The sequence below is a fragment of the Bemisia tabaci genome, chromosome 3, assembly GCF_918797505.1.
Source record: "Bemisia tabaci chromosome 3, PGI_BMITA_v3".
In the NCBI taxonomy this organism is placed as follows: domain Eukaryota; kingdom Metazoa; phylum Arthropoda; class Insecta; order Hemiptera; family Aleyrodidae; genus Bemisia; species Bemisia tabaci.
In genome coordinates, this window is record NC_092795.1 from 62512562 (window position 1) to 62532969 (window position 20408).

At 36.7% G+C, this 20408-nt stretch overlaps 1 pseudogene; it reads right to left on the reverse strand.

The window, feature by feature from the left end:
• Positions 1-1585: 1585 nt before the first annotated feature.
• Positions 1586-19949, reverse strand: LOC109035972 (V-type proton ATPase subunit H-like; annotated as a pseudogene).
• Between the last annotated feature and the right edge of the window lie 459 nt (positions 19950-20408).

A 20408-nucleotide genomic window follows, 5' to 3' on the forward strand; every position in this document is an offset into this window, starting at 1 on the left:
TTACTTTAATATTAAAAGAACGCGTTTTGGAATGACTGCTTGATGAAATATTGCTGTAAATCAATGAACAATGATAGTCAGGCAATAATTAAGATATCATGAGACGGGGATCGAACCCATACCGAGTTCCAAGTGGACGCATTCGACGTCTTAGACGACTCGGCCACCGCTCGATTTGAGATCAGGGGTGCGAATCTTGTGTAGATAAGTGTAGAGCTGATGCGCAGGCTACACAGCTACTGCGCAACCTCCTCGACCACTGCGCATCCTCCCGCGCATAGCGGTAGCAGTACCGGAGCATTCTGTAAACTCACTCACTTTTATAACGTGATTTTAAAAAAACCTGGGTCCTTTTTCCAAAATCTGATTAGAGCGGGCTCATCTAGGGCCTATTACCTGTCGATTTACGCAAAAATCATGGAAATCGGCCCGGTAAAACGCTCAAACGAACTATGACAAAAAGTATAAATTTACATTGTTTAAATGGGAGAATTCGCAAATTTACCACGTAATACAAAAAAACCTGGTTCATATTTTGAAAATCTGAAAAGAGTTGGCTAATCTAGAGACAATTGCCCGTCGATAGCCGCAAAAGTCATGAAAATCGGCCCGGTAGAACGCTGGAACTAAGCGTTACCAGTTACGCAAAATTAGGAGGTCTCGGAGCTTATAGTATAGATGGACCAGTAAACAAGGCAAAAATTGAAGCATTCTGATACATGGCTTTTAACCAAAACACGTTAAACACAACTTGCACAAAGGGACTTACAGAAATCAACTCCAAACTTAGATAACAACGTTTTTAGTTTACATTGGTTACAAGAATTTTGAATTCCCTGCTCACAAGAAAAACAATGGTCTACTTGAATGAAATCACACATACCACAACAGTTTCGGCAGGCTTCTTAATCAAGCCATGTTCCTTCCTGCCTTGTATTGTTCTAGGTGTTAACTACGTGCGACAGCTGAGCCGAAAATCCAAAATCAAGGTTGCCATCTTTTCATACCGCAGAGACTGTTACAGGCCTTACAGACCTTACGGCGCAATTTGTCTCAACTAGACTTTAATTTTTCCGTGAGCGCAAGGTTTGAATTCACGCATCAAAAAATGTTAAACAGATCAATTAGAGTTAGTTTCATCAATTTCTGTTGCGTAAATCGTGTTCTAGGTAAAATTCTTGTTATGACATGTATCAGAATGTGTTAATTTGTACCTTCTAAACCGGTCCATTAGTGGACTTGCGGCAAATTATGGATTTACTGATTTTCAACTTAGCATGGCAGCATACCACTGTGACCACCCCTTCTTGATCCGCCAATGCTTCAAGTTTTGAAAAGCTCAAAAAGTTAACAATTAAAACTATTGTCAATTTTCAGTTCAATATAGGTTGATTGAAGCTAACGGGTTTAAAGTTACCCAACAGGGTTACGTGTGATCAAAATCAACACAATTTCAATTGCATTTTCCTCAATAAATAGTACCTTGTAGAGCCACCCTTCTACAAAATGCTCTTCAATTTTTACTCACCTCCTCCCAACCAAAAAAAAAATCGAATTTGGGAAACACAAATTAAATAAAATTGCATAATTTTTTGACATATAATTTAACATTAACAATATTATATGATACCTCAATAATAAAATTTAACAAATCAAAAATACATCATCAACATCTCATAGAATGATCCAACAAGGACAGTGATAGGTGACATTGCTATGGAATGAACTTGGGGAAAATAATTATGTGTTGTCATCGTGGCTTGGAGCATGGAGAGATTTTTTTTTCAATGAACATTAGAATTACATACTAATACTACAGCACAAGAGTTGTTGAAAAAATATAATTAATCTCGTTCATAACATAGTCATTTTAAATCAAGTGAAATCAGCCGCTCATAAGCATTATGGTAAATAAGTTTAGCATCTTACGACTTTAGGTTCCAAACTATTGAAATTTTTTCTTTGATCTTTTGTTTGAGATTAACTGCTAAGGCTTGTGGAGAAAAGCTACTGGTTTTTAAGGGAACCAGGGGCTGGACAAAACAGCAAAAAAAAAAACAACATCTCTGAACTTTCCTGCGTTTAGTATTTGATCTGGCCTATTTGACTGGCTTAGAGGTGACCAATTTCAAATAAGATGCAGTTTACAGCGATAAAAAATTTAAGCACAGCTGATTGGCATGGTGCAAAAAGATGAATGCTGTAATAGATTTTTGTAGTTGTTCCCAACATACCCTGTCAATTGTAAAGTTGAGTTGAGGCTAATAAGAATGAAAATATTACAACTATTAAAACAGTAACTCTTGAAGAAGTCTCTATCAGTTGAAAGATGCTACTACAGATTTTCAAATTAACCTACTTTAGAGAACTTTCTTATGGAAAAGACTAAAATAGAATTTAGACAAAATATTTTCTAAATGGGGAATGGTAAATTGTTTGAGTTCCAACCAATTCATAAACTAACAAAATTGTTTATGCATGTACTTAAATTAAGCGTGCATTGGAGAGACATTTACAATGTTTTCAGAGGCTTTAATTACACCCTCATGCCACTGTTTAATTACAGCTAAAGCGAATTTTAGCTCATGCTTTACGGAAGACTTTACTTTAAGACAACAACTTTGGAAAATTTACGTTCAATAAATGAGTTGAGAAAGTGCCACCATCATACTTTTTTAATACATAACTAGTTGCCAAGATATCAGCATGAGTCCCTTTTGAGGAAAAATCATTCTCAAGAAAGAATTAAAAGGGCACCAGAATTGACTGACACCAAATAACAGCAGCATTTGTTCCTCTCCACTATTGGGAGCCAACTTCTTCCGGATAATCTTATGATATTTTACCTAAAAATAAGAAGAGAAGAGAAATAGTTAGAACTCATTCAACAGAAGTTGCTTCAAAAGCAAAAAATTAGGATACCTGTAGCGACCCTGCATGGGGAACCAAAGGTATTCTGACCTGGCTAAATTCAATTATTATTCAATATTATATTCTTTGCGACTTTCTAAGCGCAATGAATTTTTGAACTTGAAATTTCAATATTCCTGGTTTAGGTGTAAAGAGGATACGCCTCACTCTGTTATCATTCGGAAAATTTGACTATTTTGTCTATCTTATCTTCCTGACCAGCAAGGAAACAAAAGCTCTCCTTGAAGACCAATCGGATGTTTCATCATATCTACTTAATATTGCAAGAAAAAATACAGAAAAATTCACTGTTTGGCCCTGCTTTTCTCGAGCCTGGTACATAGAAGGTTTGAGTTTGAGAGCTTGATGGCGAGATGTTATTCGAAAATCCTTATACGAAGGATCTCGATCTTTAAAAATCAACTACATTATTAGATCTGGAATAATCTTTTTTATTGTTTCAGAAGTTTGACTACTTATTTCATTCTTTTGAATGTATTTTTACTACAGATTAAGTCCAGATATAAGAACAGGATCAATTAGACCTCCTCACAAAATTATTCAAATGAGATTTACAGATATTCCCCTATAAAATACTCTGATCTTATTGATATCAGGATTTTTCGATGGTGAGACGGTGCCCAAGAGGTCGTAAGGAATATTATATCAAAAAACAGAATTTAGCAGATGCTGAGGTACTTGGTTTTCTAGATAGGAGCCCTTTTGACACTGAATTTGGGAGTCAATGTTGAGGTTCTGTTTTGTTCCATTTAGTGTTAGTTGTAAAGACATAACAACGGTGAAAGTCGGCAATCTCATAACTTGATTTGCGACGTCGCAGACTTACTGTCATACTTTATTTTTTAAACGGAAAACGGCAATTCCTTAAAACTGCCGTGATTTTTCTTCTCCGTGCAAAGAGAATTCTGCAAAAACTTTAAGGAATGATGTCAATTTGTTCTCCTTTAAAAAAATAGCATAGCGGCTGAGATTTTCAGACACTGCAAACGAGATATGTGATTGCGGACTTACGCCGTTGATAAGCTTTGAATTGAGTATCGACACCAATACTGACTTTGATGGATCTATACCTCTAGAAGAAAATCAAAGGAAATTAGTGAATGTCTTCACAAAATAATCGATTAATAGAATGGACCACTAGACAAGGTACGAATTTAAGCGATCTGATACATGTTTCTTAACCAAAATTTCACGTAGAAAACGATTCACATAACGAAAATTACGGAAACCAACTCCTAACGAAGATATTAACGTTTTTATTTCACATTGGTTACGAGGAATTTGAACTGCCCGCTCACAAGAAACTCAATGCTCTACGTGAGTCAAAGCGCGCACTACAAAGGTTTCGGCAAGCTTCTCAATCAAGCAATGTTCATTTCCCATCATGTGTTGTTCAAACTATAAGCAATTTGCTATAGCTGAGCCAAAGCGTCAAGATTGAGGTTGCCAGATTTTAATATTGCAGACTGTCATGATAACGTTTAGCGCGCGATGTGAATCACGTAGAGCATTGAGTTTTCATGAGCGGGTGGTTTGAATTCGCGCATCAAGAATCATTAAATATCTTCGTCAGGAGTTGATTTTGGTAATTTTCGTTGTGCGTATCGTGTTCTACGTGAAATTTTGGTTAAGAAACATGTATCAGAATGCTGAAATTCGTACCCTGTCAAGTGGTCCATTGCTTCACCACTTTTGAGGCAGGAAAGTAGATAGCATTTTTAGAGCTCTGAAAAATTTCTTGCAACGTAGGAATAAATGCAAGAACCTAAAAACCTCATTTGAGCTGCATACTCATTTTGAATAAAGATCTATGAAAACAAACTAAAATGGAGGAGAAAGAGGCTAAAAAATATTTACTGGAGGAGAGGAACCTCTAGAAAACATAAGGTCAATTTCAAGAATTTAGGAAAAAACCTGAGGAACTCAGCTGCTCTGTGCCCCTGCCTGCCTTTACTGAGTCATTTTCCTCTTCTGCCGTGCTAGGGAAGAACGCAGTATGAACATTCCAGAGTTGCCAAATTTACTTCGATAGAATTATTTTTTTTGAGGAATGTTATGAATAGTTTTCCTTTCAATTTTCAGAACCTGTAGATGCAATTACGAATATTATCTGAAAAAATTGGGAGAAAAATTGTCATAAGTTTACCAGAAAATTCGGATTTAATGAAAGGAAATTTGGCAACGCCTGAAGGTTTATGCAGCGTTCTTCCTTAGCACGGCTGTCTTGATGTGTGAGACTACCAATAATTACTAATTAGCCATTAATTCTTCAAGTTCAAAATCCACAACCATCGAGAAGATAATTATTGCATATTACAAGCTGGCCATCAAAATTACTATTTCTAGATTGCAATTACTAGATTGCCGATTAGCTTTGTCAAATCCGTGCTTCCCTCCTTGATCACAATTCAAAGTGTTAAATGGGTCAGTTGCGCTAGTCTCAGAATTGTATTTTGATGACATCAGATTACAGATCAGCAAAAAATGACAAGATCTGTCTAAAACCCAAGTTTTCTTGTCCGATACCAGCGGAGATATTCCTCTTCAAATAGCATGGCGTATGACGTCATCCATCACAGTAGTGCATACTATAGTTTCTTCCACCTTGGTTTCATCTATGATTTAAGTAGAGCTACCAATACAAATGTGTACATCACTAATTGATGAATCAAAGGTGGACGGGACCATGGTGTAAGCTACCGCAGTGGATGACATCATACACTGTGTTTTTAAAAGGGCAATATTTCCATTAATACTGGATGGAAAAACTAAGCATCTGGACATAACTGATTCCTTTTTGCTAATCTATGAGCTGAAACCATCAAAATGCACTCCTGTGACCAGCGCAACTGACCCATTACAAAGGATTCACCTCAATTAGAAATTTTAAATGATGCAATACAAAAAGTCAGCATCATTGACTCATTGTTAGGAGTCAGGGTAATACTTCTGGTAACAAGTCTTCGTTGAAGTTGAAGGCACCAAAATCCATACTCCTTATTAGCAGGCTTTTAGCTAATACAGGTCAATGGACTGCCACATCAGTAAATTTACCCACGTCTATTGATAATAATAGGCAGGAAAAATCCCAGTGTTTAATATGACCGCAGCAAATGATGATCTTCAGATACAAGATTTGATTAATTTCTGAAGCAGTCAAGCTACATAGAGGTCTTACCAGCGAGTACTCCAGCTGCAGATTTTGCTGTAGTAGTTGTTGATCCTTGCTCTTTTTCCAGCTGGCGTCCTAGATACTCCCTGAAATAAAACACAAATAAAAAATTAACGACATAATTAATTAAGAAAATTTTACTCCTCAAGTGTGTACAACAGGTATAATCCTATACTCCAGTAGCAAAATATTAATATTCGCACGCAATAATCATTTACCATTAACATGGATCTACTGGAAAACTAATACAGTGCTCTCTGTAGTGGATCTCAAGGGACTCGAAGATTCATCTGGTACGGAGAGACACCTACTGGACAGAGAGGGTAATACATGTATTTAATACAGGAAAAGGCGGGTGAATTTATCCTTTGCGGAGTTTTCTCTTACAAAGAAAGAGAATTACAGAAGATTGGGCAAAAAAAGAAAAAGGAAAATAGTTGATATGATTGGCAGGTTCTATACCCCACAATTAGCTTAGGTACATCTCTTTTGTTAAGGTGTGCATTATGACATGCTCAGTATCCATGCAGCTTTCTTGTGATCACCTGCAAGTGTCACTTATGATTCGAAATGAAAGAAAAAGGAGAGAATAAGAGGGGCCGAAATGATTGAAGGGCTGGTCAACATTAAAAGTTGGCTTGCTGGGCATTAAACAACGGGTTAAGGGTTTAAAGTTCTGCACTCAAAGAACACAGAGATGTTCCTTCAAAGAGAAAACTAATAATTGGCTTTAGTTGTTGAGACAATACGGCCACCGCAAATATGAAGTATTTCCTCAAATAGGCACTGGGATCACTATGAATTAATCATTTCCCGAAGCATCGTCATCACTCTCCAGATCACTAAAATGTTGGTGAAGGCCGCTCACAGGACTAATAAAGAGGAGTGGGAAAAGAGAGAAATGCGAAGATTTGAATAGATAAGGAAGAGCACAAAGTTTTCAGTGAAAGGTGCGTGTTTGAAACTTTGATTTTTGATCGAAAAAGATTTGAAACATAGTTGCCAGGTTGTCTCAACATACTATCCTCTTGCTGAGGTTTTCAAAATAACATTGATCTGAAACAAATTGCTTCAAAGGTTTATAAAATGTTTTATTTTTTCAACACTTTAGGTGTTAGCCAATTGGTAGAGGGGTGACGACTGTCACGGTTCTAGTGCAGACTCCATTTGCTGTATCTAAAGTTACAATTCTGACCAATCTATCTCATCCAGCTGACACTTAGCAATTTCTACTACTTACCAGCAGATAAATGGTAAAAATCTGTCATTCACCGTCACTTCTGTCACTGGTCAAAATTAAATGTAATATGACAATATTTCCGGAAAATTGATCAAAATATAAAGTTGAGAACTTTTTTGAGAGAGAAAAAATAGCCAAATGTTATGGTACTAAAAATCAGATACAAATATTTCCTAGGGAAACTACTTAGAATAAACCTCGATTAAGCATAAATTTCTGGTTTTGTTAAGTTATGGTAACATTGGAGTACTACTGTATCTTCATGAATTGACGTTTAAAAGTTTTGGAGCGTTGATAAAATTTGGAAACTTCCACGAAATTGAGCAATGTCGATTAATAGCGTATAAGTACGTAAATCGATCAGTGTTGAGAAAATTCGGCATTTTCGTGAAATTAGCCAATGTTGATAAAATTTGAAATTTTCTTTAATTTAAAAAAATGTAGTCAACATTTACATTTCATAAATATTGCAATGTTGGTAAAATTAATTTTTTTTCTTTTATTTATTGGTTAGAAGCGTAGGGGACTACAATGAGTACGAAGTATTAACCCTTGACTTAGAATTCATAAAATTTGACTGCGTTGGCAAAATTTCAGAGCTCCGGTTTTCAAAGCGATGTTGTGGCAGTACCGTTGCAACATGTGTCAACTGTACTGGAACATGTCATAATTTTTCTACCGATAATATAATTTGATATCAGTCCTTGACATCTAAATTATAGTCTATATTAAAGCATGCTGAAGCACAAGAGAATGCATTGAAGTATATCCAAAAGTGCATTGCTCAAATACCTATCAGATATCTAGCTCAAACTTAATGAGACCTAGGTTTTGAGTACCAAAATGCTAGAATAAAAACCAATGAATCTTAGGCCGTGTTTATACAGCATTTGACTCTTGATCGCGACGCGATTGCGCTCATTTGATCCGAGACTGTGACTTGACGGGGATTTGATGCATGTGTGTATACAGGGTTAAACTCCCTCGCGACTCAATTTTAATTTATCAACATTATACTGTTGGGTCATGGTGGCAGTGCATCATGTCTTCATCCGACAAAGAAGACGTGCTTTTGCTATGGGCGGTGAATAAGCATCGTCGTTTTCGTCGTTATAGTGAACACCCTTTCAATACAGAAAATATTAAAAAAAGTCAGTATCTAAGTTTTTAGTTAGCATAAAATGCATTCTGTGGGTTCCAGAGGCATGGCCGAGCCTCCACCAGTTCCACAAGCTTCAGGGCTTCCGCTTCAGAAGTCATTATATTAGCCAATCTCTAAAAATCTTTTTTATTTTATTAATAAACCACCTTTTTTAAAAAAGATGAAATAGTTTTCGTCCGTTCACTGCACCAAGCAAGACAAGACTGATCAAGAGTCGAGTCGGAGTCTAGAGCACAGAGTCTTGTCACAGACCGCGACGCGACTGAGATTTGATCGTCAAATCTCAATCGCATCCGAGTCGCGACATGTATAAACATGCTCATTCAACTCCATGTGTTGTGCCGAGTCACAGTCTAGTCGCAATCGCGTCGCGATCAAGAGTTTAATCCTGTATAAACACGGCCTTAGAAAAATCGACATGAGTAAAAAAAATAGGACTGGAAGTATCCGAATAGCCCATTCAAACACACAAAATAATAAAAAATATGAATGAGCCATAATTGATTTTCACGAGTGCAAGTAACCAAAATACTTGGTTACAGGTTGTATTTTGCGCTGATGAGGGCGACTATTTTGAGCATGTTGTGCTTCTTTGACCACAAAAATGCAATACCTTTGGTTTTACTCCATAGCTGAAGATTTAAACCACACTCAATTCATGCAGAGGGCATGTGACATCATCAAAGTGATGGCCATGCATGAATCATTTTTACTCATACATGCAATGTATGCCTTTTTATGTACATATTCTAGTTTCCCTGCATGTTGCCGAATTCCTTTCAAAAATCGAATTTTTAAGAAAATCTGTATTTATTTTACTTCTGATTTTTCAGAGAAATTTGTCCGTAATTTGATTTAAAGTCTAAAAGTTACGAGAAAATATATTCATAGCTTTCCTTAAAAATAAATATTTTCTGAAAGGAACTTTGGCAACATTCGAACACTCATACGGCATTTTCACTCAGCATGGCAGGTGGTCAAGTTGAATTTACATCCAGATAATAGTTAAATACACAGATCCCATGACTTTTAAAACAGGTTCAGTAAAATTCAGCCCTATTTAGTACCTACATTTAGAAACCTTAGTCATCTTCCACCAAAAATATCACAAGCCTTATTAACGCTTAGAAGGTGTGTTGCCGGACAATTCAATATTGTTTTAATTTTGCTTTAAAACTTTTGCGCATACTTTCATAAAACAGAAATTATTCTTGATGGCGGAAGAAATATTGGGTAAAATTTTCAAGTGATTCTGTTGATCAGTTTTTCCGTAAAAGATTGAAAAGTTTAAAATTTGGCAACATGGTGCCTATGCACAATTGACGCTTGTAATACTTGAGCCAGAAGATGAAGATAAGACTATAACTTGGCAGTGGATGGTGACAAATGATAAAGAGTTTTGGGCAGATACCGACGATTCTTCTCAGGCACACACAGCATCGAAAGCTCGACGCACTATGATGTCATTCTTTCATCCATGTTAATCAAGTGAGTTTTTCTCATTTTTTTCATACATATTTCATGTGGTTTTAAATGTTTTTAGGCGTTTTTTAATCTTACGGCGTTTTCAGTATCCAGCACAAGCTCCCACCATGATTTATCGGTGATCAAAATATTACTGTAGGTAAAACTTCTGGATTTTGTTAAAACGAAGAATAAGATAGAGCAGGTAAAAGTTATTCATTCATCATTTGACTGATTCAGATAATTTTAACTTCATATGGGACAGGGTTCTATGAAACTGATCCAAGCCTATCCTTTCTTATTAAACATTTGAGAGGATGTGAAAGGGCTGCCTGTGCCCAGAAAATTAAAAATTTGAGGGTTTCAAAAGAGTAAAAAGGGCTTTTTTTTATGCGGATCGCAGTGGAACGCAATGGATCACGATGAACATCGGTATTTTTTTATTCCGTTCCTCAGCCGTGATCCAAGCGTTCCAGGTGGATCAGGGTGGAACACTGGATCGCTCTTCCGTGGTGGGGCAAGCTTGCGATCCACTGTGATCCTAACCTAATGCAAGGAAGTTGCCGTCCCCAACAAATCAAAACTGTCTCTGATCAACACAATAATAAATCAGACCAAATTCCAAGTTTGGATTTTTTTGATCACTTGGAACACTTTGGATCGGTCCGGATCGCTCAGGATTCCGATCCAGTGCCTTCCACTGCGATCCACCCTGATCCGCGATAAAAAAAGGCCCTACAGCAACAATGGAACACAATAAAAACACAAAAACAGGGTCCTGAAAGGGGAAGGGGCTAAAACACCAATTGCACCATCAAAAAATCATTGAAAAATACAAGCCTCGAACAAATTACTGCAAAAAAATATTGAGGAGCTGTAAAAGTCGAGGTGAAGGAAGTAAAATTTTCTCTAATTTATGGTTTGGCAGGGTGTCTACTGAGGTCCACAAAAATAAAATAAGTACTTTTGAAGTACTTTTTAGGTACTTAAGGAAAAATTTAAGTACCTTGCTTTGGAGAAAAATTAAGTACTTTTTAAGTACCTTTTTGCGACGCATCGCAATTCTTCGATTTTGGGTAGGTACGACTTAAGGTACTTACGGACCGACCTTAAAAAATGCGTACTTTTTCCGGACATTCCAGACTGGTAGACACCCTGTTTGGGTTCCATTTCTTCAAATAAGTTGGTTCCTCGTTATTTTAATGTCTATGCAATATTTTCTTTGAATTCGCTCAAGAAATACAATTTCCTCAAATGATGTTTCGTTTTAAAAAAAAAAATTAATAAATTGGGCAGCCAGTAGTGAAAGCTTGAAAAACAGACAATTTTGGACACTCTTAATAAACGCAAGTACAAACTGCATAAGACAATAAACTGTGAGTAAAAGGGGCTAGAAATTTTATATTTCATTGAATATTTATAAAATCGGTTGAGTAAAATATTTCGAACAAAGTTTTGAGGTACTGAAAACGGGTGAGAAAACAGCATTGAGAATTTTCTTAGTTGCACATATCACAGCAAAATTTGAAAAAGAATGCATTCATAGCAATCATTCCATTGTTAATTCATTTAAATAATTTGCACGTGCTATCATAATTCAAGAACATGGTTATTGTAGCTGGCATTGATCACTAATCTACAAAATTCAAACATTGCTACAGGACATGGCTTAGTTACCATTAGAAATACACACTGAGCAATTAATGTAAAGTCATGGAATGGAATCAACTGATGGCCTAACAAAAGAAAACAAATCAAAATTAAAAATCTCATTAGAAACCACTTCAAGTTTAAGGTATAGCATAAAATAATCAAAAAGAGTTGTATACGTCAACAAGAAAGCAGAAGTATTCAGACAGTCGTTCAAATAATTTTTTGGTTGCAGATTATTCATAATAATCAACAATTATTTTCTTCTTGTTGCAGTCTCAGTGCAAATTTACTGTATACCTATCCAGAAAATAACTTGTAAAAATATTAACATTGATACCAACAGTTGCTTGCAATGTAAAAAGCTTTGATCAAAAGAGCATGAAATAGGAAATGATAGAGAGAGGGAGGGAAGCAGGAGAAAGGAAGAAAATTTTATACTTTCCTTTTCTTAGAAACTATCAATGCTAGAATATAAGAGGGTCATCCAAAACGCAAATATTAATTTATACCTTTCAAAGTAAAAAAGATGACTCAAATCGGTAACAAAGTGCTCAAATCAGAAACATTCTTCACTTTAAAACTCTCCTAAGATTTTGACAATTGATCAATACAGTTCCCAGAAAAGACTACATGTAATGGAATGGATACAGAAAGACCATCATTTCTTGGCATAGCAACCCTTCAGTCTAATGTTAAGCTCTATACAGTAAGACCTCCATCGGATTACAGGACTGACGAATTTATACATTAAATTGCAAAATCCGTTGATTCGAATTACTTGAAGTCCTAGGAGGGACCAAAAGAGCAATCCGATAAACTGAAGTTTTAATGTACCTTGTTGAGAAGGTGAAAGAGTGCCCATCTGCTTCAATATCCATCTATAATTGATAGCTTCCAAGAGGAAAAAAATAAAATCCTTAAAAATACATTTTCATATTCTACTCAAGGCTTAAATGTACTTCAAGGCAAAGAGTATACTGAAAAAATAGTGTATATTCTTTGGAAAGAAAATACACTAAAAACAAAAAATAGACGGGAGAAAATTTTACGATTGAATACATGGCATTTCTTTGAAGTCTATTCTTAAAAAATTCGAGAATCAGTGACATCAGTAAAAAAAAAATTAGGTTGAATAAAAAATGACTGATCGAAAAGTTCCACATCAAGCAAATCATTCTACTTCAGTGGAAAATTACCAAACCCATGAGCGCTGCGTTTGTTCGCCAGATAAACATAGATGATGGATTGAAGAAGTAGAGAGAGGAACTTACCAGTTATGAACCATTAACTTTTGAACAGCCAGCAGAGCTTCATAACGAACATTGGGATCTTTGTGAGATAAAAGTTGCATCACAAGTTGTTATCCTCCTAACTGTTCAATGACACTGTAAGATAAAAACAATGAAAACTATACAGAGAGAGGTTGTGGAAGCTAGAGAAAGTAGAGTGGTCTGATGTAAGCATTACAACGTATAACAAGTGTTGTCAGAACTATATATTCTGGCAATGGATGCGTCTACGTTCAGTGGTAAATGGTGTCGAGCTTTTCAACATCAGCTCTAAAATTACACACCCTATTCCAAAATTTTAGGATGTAGATCATTTCAAGCACTGAGCAAGCCAAATCATTTCTCTCCTGGACCAGGCCTTTGACCTTCCAGAAGTTAGAAGAGTGATTCCGCTCTACCTGGTTCTTATAGAGGGCTGTTACCTCCTAGAAATCGCCGGTGATCATTACAGCGTTTGATCAGCTAGGCGGTTAACAAAGAGTACATCCAGTCGTCAATTACATAAACTCTAAGCTCACTCACTTTTTATAGACTAAAGGACATTGTTTCGGAGCTGCACGCTCCATCTTCAGCTTCTTCACGACTGATCCTTGTTGATTTATTCCAGCAGTCCATCCTGGATTTCATCGAAGTTGTCATTCATCAAACGGTTAGAATGTCAGAGGATGTAAATCAAAACTTCTCAGACGAATTGTTTTTAAATCTTGATTTAATTTAAAAGTTGTCAATTGTTACTTACTGTTTGCCTTGCGGGTAGTGACGGACGTATTCACCAACATCAAAGGATGCAACGCTGAGCACCAAAGCATCCTTGGAAGTATCAAGTAAATGGACCAGACAGCAAAGAAGCTCATAGTTGTGGTCATTCAAACTTGCTGCATTTTCTCTCCAGAACTGAGCAGACCGGTGGACTGGAGACCACTCTAATCGCCCACATTTTACTTCAGAGGCATATCCATCAAAAGAACTATAAGTAAAAATGAAAAAAATTATTTCAAATTACAGTATTAACTTTCTTGATAATAAATACCACACACACTACAGACAATGGTCTTCCAAAAATATATCGTAAATTATCACTCTTTAAGGTGGAGAAAATGTCATTAAGAGACTTCGTACTTCAATTTAATGATATATGAGCTACTCTACTGTACTAAGGAGAAACACCATATGAATATTCAAGAGTTGCCAAATTTCCTTTGATTAAATGTTCATACTTGAGAAGATTTATGAATATTGTCTCTTAGAATTTGCAGAAAACTGAGGTCCGATTGCGGATAAAATTCTCTGAAAAATTGAGTAAAAAATATTCACATATTTCTTTGTATTCTATTAAAGGAGCTTTGGCGATGGCTGAGCTCAGCATTCTTCTTTGACACGGTAGTATTTTTTGCCTCCATTCTTGGCAGATGATAACTTCGGAATAACCTGTTGAAAATTTTACAAAGCAAGTTTGTTGATCTACATCATGTTTCAACAGATTATTCACCGATTTCATGAATCATCACTAGGCAAAAAGTAATTAATGATTCCCAAAATGACTTTATCTCTATAGGAGGATGGAGAGTGCAGCATCTCTAAAAATGTTGTCTCTGGCTTAACCCTAGCTTTAATGACCATTGTTACACACATGGGTTACCAAACCGGACTTTTTTGAACCCACATTTAAAATACATACATTTTACAGGTTATACTACAATTCTTAATTTTTTCCGAGGTGTTTCACCACAGGGACACACTTCTCCCCACCCATAGTTCTCCTGCAAGATGTGGTGTACGCAACCACTAGCAAGAAAGACCAGTAAATACACCCACTCACTTGAAGAATGCAGAGTACTTTAGTGGGAGAGAAAATAGAGTTACCAGATACCTTAAATCTTGAACAGATCAATTTTTAGTTGAGAAACTGAACATCTTCTATAATGTCTTCATCATCGAATTTCCATTGCTCCAAAATACTCAGCTGCTTTAATACTTTACTCTGTACCATTGCAATACAATGTTCCTTTGCAATGTTCGGCTCTTCTGGTTTTTCTATAAGTTCTAAAAAGCGAACAAAGCAAGAAAAGAAAGAAATTATTAATCATCTCTGAACAGGGAAACACACCTTCAAGTTGTTTAGGCTATATTGTTTCTTCTTTGAGAAACAATGAGTTGACACTTCAGGTTTTTGACGATTTTTTATTGGGGGAAGGAGGAGGAGGGGCGGTTGGTCATCTTTCACCAAGTTGAGGGGTGTCTGAAAAGTCATGTCACCAACCTTTGCAAATTAAGCCAGCAAATGAGGATTATGAAAGCTTGGCAATCACTTCATTGGCTTTGAAATGCTACTTGGTTGAGCTCTTCTGGTCAGAAACTTACTGATTAATGGCAATTTTTAGGTAACATGTTCGATTTAGCGGGGGTTGACCGTATGTAGAAATTTTCTGTTACTTGTAACACCTGGAGGTAGAGTTCCCCAGTTTGTTGATTATACTTTCCTGGATACCTTGTAAGAAAAAATAAGAGAGTCAATCAAAACATTGCATGAGACCGACTGATCATTTGCAATGATATACTAATGTAAAAATTCCCTGACTTCAAAATGACAATCGCTGTGAGACCAATCCAGAATCATCCTATTATGGAATGACCCCAACTAACCCTAACTTGGCTAATTCCATCCAATTCACAGGCAATTCCGTTTAGAAGGGGGAGAGGCAGAAAGCACGAGAGGAAATTATTTTTTAGCCTGCACCACCAACATTCCTATAACAAGTAGACGCCATTTTTTAGGACATGCAGGCAAAAAAATTGCTCAACTCGAATCAACTAACTTTTTCCCCTCTTGTTTTTACTTCCTCAACTTCTTACATTTAGGAGGTGAGGGAAAGAAATACTGATTACTTTCCACCTTACATTGACACAAACAATCCATATCTGAACTTCTGCCGATTTTCACAAAGAGGTATATGCATCTCCCATGAGAATTGGACCCAGAACGGAATCTTGTCATACCCTCACCTTTTGTAAAGGAAGGTTACAGAAGTTCAATAATGGTGGAGTTTTTGATCCAGCCCCCAAGAAAAGGGGGGTCAAAGAAAAATCAACTTTTCGGCATAACTTTTGAACGGTTGCAGACATCGAGTGGCAGAATCAGTTTTAATGGCGATTAGGAGTTGCAGAGCGCTATGGTACACTGGGTTAGTGGCGTCATATAGATATACTTGTTCAAACTATTTGTAAATTAACCGAAGAAGATGTCAGTGATACAATCAAGATTTTGAAATTTTTTGCTTCCATTAAGTTAAGAATCTAATTTTTTTTATTTTTACTCACCCTTCATGTTTTCTGTAAAAACATTAATAGTCTATGATGCTGAATGACTCTAATTAAATTAGTTAACTAACTATCTGCAATCATTCTTAAAATATGATCAAGCAGGCATCAATGCTTTGAATGCACCCTCTGCGCAAGTGTGTAGGGCCGGCATGAAAGAATGGGTGGGTATAAAAGCCAACTTACCCTGAATACAGCCAAGATGATGCGGGTAACTTCTTCTCTCACAGAGTCACTGAGAATATCTGCTAGGATTGGAATGACGCCTAATCTGTGAATTTAAGAGCAACCAGAATTATGTTAGAGTGAAGGGAAAAAAATAGAGGTAGCTTCATTTTCTTATTGTCTTCTCTTACTACGCATGAACTTTTCTCTCAACCAGACTACACGATCAAATCATTTCCTTGTTAATCCCTTGATATTAGACTGACAGAGAACATTTTCCTCATTGTATACGGCCTGGAAAAGTTCTAAATTTAGTAACAATACCATACAGGACAGCAATTTGTTTAATACATTGAAATTATACTAATTAGTAACATATTAAACATTCATCCATATTCTAGGGAAGGGTTTCTGATTTATAATGAACCGCTCCCGCCTTTAAACTTGTTCTTTTTCAACTGGTCTTCTAGCCTGATATTTGAGTTAGAGGTACCATTAGGGTGCGGCTTATTTCCATCATGGAGGAAAATCGACGAGGTCCGGGTGGCGATCGGTTATACCGGGTGTCCATAAAGTAACTGAAAAGTGGGTATAACTTTTGAACAAAAAAAGATAGAAGGTCGCGGTTTGTGGCATTCTTCATCATCCAAAAGGGGAAATTTTTCGATGGGGGGCTTTTCCTGGTGGACCCCCCTGGGGGGGCCCCAGGGGGGGCAACTTCAAAAATTCAAATGGCAACCCCCATTTTTTTAGACATGATTAAAAAGAACTTAAAAAGACAAGAAAAATGGCGCAAATAAAATTAAAATCGGTTATTTCGTTCAAAAGTTACAGCCGGTCAAAGTTTTAAATTGACCACTTTTCAAAAAATCGCCGATGAGCTCCAAATTATCGGAAAAACAAAAACAAACCGGGAATGAAAAGTTTGAAAAGTGCTTTTTAGGAAGAGGAAAAACAACTGACGTTGTCACAAGTCTGGATGGCATTGTTTCAAAATAAAATTTCGGAAAATTCAACATGGCGGCAAATTTGAGGAAACGCAAAAAATGAAAATTCCAGAAACTGTTATCTTTCAAATACCCTCTAGTTTAAGGAAATCAAAGGTATCAACTTTTATTCCTTTATTTGGCCAAGTAAGAGCAATAATTTGCTGACTTAAAAGTTGTCAAGCGGGGCGCCTTCAATCGTTGGAGTATGCGACATCACAGGATTAAGTGTGCTGTCGAAAAATGAAGCCGATGTGAAAAAGCGCTCCTCCTTTGGGATGCTTTAGAAATGTTTAAGGTCCTCCTCCTCAAATTTAACGAGAAAAAAGAAGAAAAGTAAAATTTAGCAATTTTTACCCACAAACTTGGCGAGCCAAAAAAACATGATTTATCCTGGTGGGGTAGGGGCGGTGGACATTTTTGACATTTCTATCTCTGAAAATTAAAAATCCAAGAATAATTTTAATTCTCTAACTCCTGGCACTCCAATTTGGCAAGGAGGATATCTGCTACGCTTCACCGTGTCACCGATCAGATAGTGCATCAGATGTTACCGAAAAGATTGGTGTCTCAAATCGTAAGGTTGAGACTGTCAATAAGATAATCTCAATTCAGATAATAATCAAGAGTAGAACGGCGTCTTCGGAATTGGAAGCGTAGCAGATATCCTCCTTGCCGAACTGGAGTGCCAGGAGTTAGAGAATTAAAATTATTCTTGGATTTTTAATTTTCAGAGATAGAAATGTCAAAAATGTCCACCGCCCCTACCCCACCAGGATAAATCATGTTTTTTTGGCTCGCCAAGTTTGTGGGTAAAAATTGCTAAATTTTACTTTTCTTCTTTTTTCTCGTTAAATTTGAGGAGGAGGACCTCAAACATTTCTAAAGCATCCCAAAGGAGGAGCGCTTTTTCACATCGGCTTCATTTTTCGACAGCACACTTAATCCTGTGATGTCGCATACTCCAACGATTGAAGGCGCCCCGCTTGACAACTTTTAAGTCAGCAAATTATTGCTCTTACTTGGCCAAATAAAGGAATAAAAGTTGATACCTTTGATTTCCTTAAACTAGAGGGTATTTGAAAGATAACAGTTTCTGGAATTTTCATTTTTTGCGTTTCCTCAAATTTGCCGCCATGTTGAATTTTCCGAAATTTTATTTTGAAACAATGCCATCCAGACTTGTGACAACGTCAGTTGTTTTTCCTCTTCCTAAAAAGCACTTTTCAAACTTTTCATTCCCGGTTTGTTTTTGTTTTTCCGATAATTTGGAGCTCATCGGCGATTTTTTGAAAAGTGGTCAATTTAAAACTTTGACCGGCTGTAACTTTTGAACGAAATAACCGATTTTAATTTTATTTGCGCCATTTTTCTTGTCTTTTTAAGTTCTTTTTAATCATGTCTAAAAAAATGGGGGTTGCCATTTGAATTTTTGAAGTTGCCCCCCCTGGGGCCCCCCCAGGGGGGTCCACCAGGAAAAGCCCCCCATCGAAAAATTTCCCCTTTTGGATGATGAAGAATGCCACAAACCGCGACCTTCTATCTTTTTTTGTTCAAAAGTTATACCCACTTTTCAGTTACTTTATGGACACCCGGTATCTATGAAAATAATAGGCTGTAGAAAATTTGAGCCAATTTGAAGCTTTTTTAAATAGTGCTCAAAGGGATAAAAAATATGGGTAAAATTACATTGGTTTGAATGGGCGGAAAAATCAGTGAAAATGCGTTTTACGGATCTAATATGCGCTTAAATGAAGAAAACCTGACCAGCTCTAAGAGAAGCATCTGGGGGCCCTTTCAAAACGGGAAAATCACACTTTTGACCCATGGGTGACGGTAGGGGAGATCACTCAAGTGCAAGATAAAATATATACACCAATTTAATTCTAGGCTCGAGAAATAGTATGAGGCAACATTGTAAAGGGCCAAGTATAGTTCTCAAGGGCTGAAACAACTTTTATACAGTATTTCTCATCAAGTTGTGAGATACATTTGCCTCTTCAACTTCGGAACACTTATTTTGAGTTTGATCTGAAAGTCTCAAAAGCGATCACTTAGCTGTGGGCGCAGCGCCTCAAAACCAGCTACGTCATGACCCTGCTGTCCCCACTCATGGATCAAAAGTGTGATTTTCTCGTTTCCAATGGGCCCCTGGATGCCTCTCTAAGAGCTGGACAGGTTTTCTTCATTTCAGCGCATTTTAGATCCAAGAAATGCATTTTCGCAGATCAGGCGTTTTTCCGCCCATTCAAACCAATGTAATTTTGCCCATAGTTTTAATCCCTTTGAGCATCATCTAAAAAAGCTTCAAATTGGCTCAAATTTTATACAGCCTATTATTTTCATAGACAGAGCCGATTGTCACCCGGACTTCCTACATGACGGTCCCTAGCGAGGAATTTAAAACATTTATGGCATGATAAGGCTATCTGACCTGATATTTCAACAATTTAAAAACAAAATTCTTCTTCAACAGACAATTAACACTTTTAGACTTATTTGTATATACTCACTTGTTCATTTTTTGAGCAAATTTAGGGTTGAAAGGCAGTAACCGAAGACAGAACATAAGTTGGTACTGAATTTGGAAATTTACTTGTCCGGAGGCAAGGACTTTCAACAATGTTGAAGGCCCTCCAACTTTGATGAAAGCCAAACGATATTCATCGTGACGAAGAACTACTTGCAAGCATCTTCCGACAAAAAGAAGTCCTCTCCCTAAAAGATAACAAATTCGATGAAATCAGTAAACGCATCCTGAAGACGTCAGATCAAGATTGAACTGAGGCCCACTGTAAAGTGCCCACTGATAGTACCTAGGGCATACTTAAATGAGAAGGGTGTGGATTAAGAAGTTTAAGAAAAATTCTATCTGTTTCAGGAAGAGATGGGATTTTTTAATGCAAGTTCAAATATTAAAAGGTGACTTTTCCAGCAGATTCACTCATTTTCTTTTGCTTGAAGAGTTTACTTTGAAAATTAAGTCGGACTTTTCCAGATCATCACATTTGAGGATTTAGGTGGAAAA